Source organism: Camelus bactrianus, chromosome 21 (assembly GCF_048773025.1).
Source record: "Camelus bactrianus isolate YW-2024 breed Bactrian camel chromosome 21, ASM4877302v1, whole genome shotgun sequence".
NCBI classification, from domain to species: Eukaryota; Metazoa; Chordata; class Mammalia; order Artiodactyla; family Camelidae; genus Camelus; species Camelus bactrianus.
In genome coordinates, this window is record NC_133559.1 from 8,652,390 (window position 1) to 8,657,643 (window position 5,254).

Consider the following 5,254-nt stretch of genomic DNA (forward strand, 5'->3'; position numbering starts at 1 on the left):
TATGGGGTTATTTTTACTTTCGGTTATCTAGCTTTATGAAGACTCCACACCACTCATACAGCTAGATAACCAAAGATAACAACCAACCCCGCCTCCTGGCTGCCGCCGCCGCCTCTTCCACGCAGCCTCTCGGCTGCCGCTGCCGACGCCTGCACCGCCGCAGCCTCTCGGTTGCCCGCCGGTGGGGGCTGGGGAGAGGGTACACGGGTAGAGGTGGGGGATGAAGAGAGAAACAGAGTCCAAGACAGGAAAAGACTCAGAGACATTGAGATACAGACACGATAGAGACAGAAAAAGGCGTGGAAAAGACGCGAGGGCCGATGGTGTCCAAAGTCCGGGAATACCCCCGACCCCAAAACCTTGTGACGCCCGGTTTCCAGCCCCCCATTCGAGACAGAAGCAGGAGTTTCTCTGGTCCCTGGGAGGAGAGACTCACGGGCTTTTCGTGCCACCCGGGAAGACCGCAGGGACCAAGGCGGAGGCCTCCCAAACCTCACGGGGTCTCCATTTGCCCTCCTTTGGAAGATCCGGGGCGCATCCGATAGCCTGAGCCTTAGCTTTCAGCGGAGCCAGAGCCTCCACGTTGGGGTCGCAGTGGGGAGGCGCGGAACTAGCCCCACCACACACCTCCCAACTCGCAAGGACGGTGGAAGCGAAGCGGAGCTCGTGCAGGGGAAAGGGCTGGATCTAAGCTGCTGACCAAAAAGGGGAGAGGGCAGCGAAATCCTAGGGGTAAAACCCCGGAGGCATCCCAGTAGGAAACAGGGAAATCCCGGCAACCCAAAGAGAGAGGGAAGCGGGTGGGGGGTGGGGTGGGAGGCGACCCAGAGACTCCCCTAAGAGAGCCTCTCAAGGAGAGAAGAAAAGGGTAAAGACCCCACCCGAGAAGGGTTCCGAGAGAGCACCCAAGAAATGGGGTTAGAGGGAGGAAAGCGGAGGGCGGGCCGGAAGGTGAACCGAGTCCCAGGCCCCACAGGAGCCCCCAGAGAAATGGCATTGTACAAAGAGGTCCTGAAATCACCCAGGGCTGTGAAAATGGTCGGGGGTCCGAAACGAGAGGTGCCCTAGAGGTTGGTGGGGGTTCCGATCAGGAAAGGGTATCGTCAAGGAGGTCCCAGGAGCCTCGAGGAGGGTGTAGGGCTCGGCTGGCTCCTCGTGGCGGAGGCGCCAGCACGCTGGATTCCGAGGCGCTAGCCCACCTCGTGCCCTGAGCCGGCCAGGCCACTTACATCGAGCCTAGTGTGCCCATCTGTGCTCTCCCGCGCGGTCCTCCCGGCATGTTCCCGCCCACGGAGCGCCATGGCCCTGAGTCCGAGGTGCCAGGGCTCAGCGGGCGCCGGGGTGGAGGCGCCCGCCGGGATCGCGGCCTCCGCCGAGCCAAGGCGAGCAGGGCAAAGCGGGCCTCACCTCCCTAGCTCTCCGCTCTGCCTCTGCTGCTGCTCTGGCCCGGGCGCGCTCCGGCTCCGGACTTTTCATTCATCCTTTCACGCTCCCTCCCCAGGTCAGCCTCTGATTGGCTCCGCCGAGTCTGACGTCACCGCCTCGTTCCCCCGCCAGTCCCGCCCCTCCCCCTTCCTGGTTGAGCCGGAGAGCGCAATTGGGGCGCCCTTCCCCCCGGAGAATGGTGAGTGGGGAGTAACTACTATGTCTGTGTACTGATCCCCAGCCTTTTGCTGCCTCACGCATCCCGGAGACTCGCCTGCCATCTCCTATCCACTGCCATTTGTGATTCTGATCTCCAACCTCACTCTTTTTGTAGGTTCTACATTTTCCATTTTGGCGCTAGGTATGTTGCACCAGGTCCAAGGCTCAAAGATGGGAAATGAGATAGGGTTAAATATCCTCAAAAAGAACTAGATGACTGGAGACTCTACTTCTACCTGTCTTCTCTCATCAGGATATTTTTTGTGCTTCTCGGGTTCTGATCCCTCCCAGACTGTTACCTTAATCTTTTAAGATGGGCGGGAACCTCCCTTGTTGGTTTGCAACCAAAACAGCGAGGGAAACATTCTGGAAGTTTGGGGCTTCTACTGGGAGACAAGGGGTCTGAGCGAGGCTAGGCCTCCTTTTTCACTGAGCAGAAACGGTAATATCTTTTGAACTTGTTCGCAGCTCCAACGTTTCAGGTGGGGGAAGCTGGAGGATCCCAGCTAGCCACCCCTTCCCCCGCCCTCGCTAGCACTTTCTCTTCCTTCCCCCACCTCGTGAGCCTCCAACCTTGGGCCTTGTACTCCAACTGGAGTTCCATCTCCGGGTGTCTGAAGATCCAGGGCCACAGGGGAAAAAATCATTCTCCAGTAAGGAGTCAAGTTCGAGGCTTTCCCGACCTGGCTCCCAACCTGGTCCGGAGAATCAGAGGCGAATAATGCCGCGTCTCAACTTGGGGCGGCACGCGGGGGTCCGCTGGCAGGATCCAGATTCTCACTGACTGGCAGAGCTCTCTGAGAGCTAGCTAGCTACGGACACCTATTCGAGCTTCTGTTTCTGACAGGATGAAGTTCTAATTTCTGGCCCCGAGTTACCCCACCCTTCCACCCACCCTCCTCTCGGCCCCTTTTCTAAAAAAAAAAAAAAAAAATTCTAGGACTTGGATACTGGGAGCCAATCCACCTGCTTAATATGGGCTGGCTCCAATAACCAGGGATCCTATGCCAACAGGAGTGCACTCTGGGGGACCCAGGTTTGGCCATCAGGCCCAGACAGGTTGTTTTAGCCTCCCCAGGGTCCCGCCTCTGCATAGTCTACGACAAAGCCCAGCCTGAGTGCTATTCGCCTTGGTTAGATGCAAGCCATGCCAGTGGGTTTCATTTGGTGCTCCCGTCAAAGACTGGAGAGTGTCTGAATTATAGCTGCATGATTGTGAGGTGAGAGGCACTTCGAAATAGGATAAAGCCCAGGGACCTGTTTCTCTACCAGAATAGCAGTACAGAGCTGAAGCAGACAGCCTGATTTCCCCAAGTTGCAGGGCATTCTCAGAGCTGTGCTTGGCACAACTTTTCCCCCTCTGTCAGCCTCCACAGGGTCTCAGGGCCCTTATCCAATGGAAAGGCTTTCTAGAAGCTTCCACAGTATCAATTCTTCACCTTCACCCCAGAACTGAGAGCACACCAGCCAATGGTGAGGAGAGAAAGAAAGAGGGAAAATGTCCACTCTCTGTTTTGTGTCCTCCTTCCCCTCCTAGGTGCCCCTACAGCATAGAATGGAGGGAGCACTGGAGTTTCTGTTGCTCCAGTACAGTTGCAGGAAAGCGGAACCCTCCCCACTCTCACAGATAGACCTACCCTATTGGCGTGCTCTAAATGCATTCCCTAAATGCATCCCCCATACCAGGCCCCAGAGAAACTACAGCCTTCTTACACCCTTTCCTCTTCATGCCTACGAACCTCCTCAAATATTTCTCAGTACATTACCTCACACCCCTTTACAGGATACCCAATATCCTCTAGACACTCCAGCAATCCTAAATAGGGTCTACACTTCTTCAAACACACCACCAACTTCCCCTATAATTATTTCCCCATTTGCCCTCCCACAAGATCTCTTAAAAGCACCTTAAACAAACCTTTTTTCTTCTCCATCCTCCCCTCACCCAGCACCTGGAGTCAGGGGCCAGCAGGTGGGAAAGAGGCTGTCCTGTTAGCTAACAGTCTCATTCTTCTTCTCTCTCACCAATTTCCAACCAAGTCCCCTGCCCTCTATGGGCCCAAGCTTATTTCCACAACCACTTGCCTTGGCCTGGGCCATCTAGACAGCCTAGCAAGGAGCAGTTGGGATCAGCATGAACATCCCTTCTCTTTCAGCAACTGCTATGTTTTTGTTGGGGAGAGAGGAGGACAGAAAGGTTTCTTTGCCAGATGGAAACCCCCCACCCCTATTGGTCAAATCAGATACAACTGGACTTCCTCAAAAACCAAGGTCAGGAGAGAATTGGGTATATATCTAAATTTCTCCAAATAGCTAGATAAAGAACTAGATCCCCTTGCATCTTACTGTGGCTTTGGGTTCTACAGAGATACCTCAGCTTAAACAGACTGTCCAAACATACAGTGGCCTCTACAAAAGAAAATGGAAAAAATGGAGATTATTGTAAGTTGTCGTGGCACTATCTACTTGGAATCCCCCTCTCTGTCCAGATTCCTGATGAAGTAATTTTTTGTTTGGTTTTGTCTGGGGGGACTTGACAACCTGATCTCCCAACAGCTCCTGCTGAGGAATGATGGTGGAGATGGAGCTACAAGCCATGAAAGAAGCAGAAAACTCACCACCATCGTGTTAACTGGGATTGGTTTGTATACCAAACCATGTTACTCCAGTTTCAAAAAAGAAACTACTTCAAGGGTACCAGATGAAACAGCCCCTCAAGGGCAGAGGTGATTTTATACATATTCAAGTCTATGGTATCCAACACCATGCCTAAAACATAGTGGGTGCCCAATAACTGATATTAAATGAAAAGTATGTGTGTACCGTTGAGTGGGTCTGCAAGTCTCAGTTTGCCTTCACGTGGATTTCAGCCCATTGTGGATGGAGAGGGAGGATATTGACAAAATACGTGTCCTGTGGGACCTGTGTATGGGTGTGTGTGAGAGGGGAGTGGGGGAAGTGTTGTCTATTGTGTTGTGTATTAGTGACTATTCCACAATTCCTTTGACCAAAGGAGACCCTTCTACTACTTGGAACTGGATACAGCAGACCTGAGAGAAGCTAACAGCTGGAGGAAAATGGGCGCATTAGGTCCCCATTGTGCTTGGCCCACCAGCCTCAGCCTCTTAGGAAGGCCTCAGCTGGAGCAGAGCCCTCTGCTTCCAGCACACAGCACATTCCGCTGCAGTGTTCTGTAGAGCGGATGGTCTGCAGACCCCACCCAAGTTCTTCCAGGGAAATTCTGGTGGACTGTGGGGAGAGCACGCCGAATCCTTCGTGATGATCTGAATCTGTAAGTGTCTCAATTAGCCAAGAAGCCTACATTCTTCGCCAGTGCCTGTCCTTACACCCATCCCTTCAGCCCTGATGCCCATCCATTGTCTGTGTCCCTGAAGAGGCCCATGTTTAGAAAAATATGGCCTGAATTAGGCTCTCTAGATGCAGTTTTTGGACAGATCTTTATAATTTGGGTCCCAAAATACATTTTGGCATCAAGCCACTCTCTTGAAATATTCAGATAATTAAATAAAACGCATATTTGTTCTTTGTTTCATTTATCAGGTTAATTGCCTTGAAGATTCAGATAAAGCTGCATTCAGAATTGGGTGGG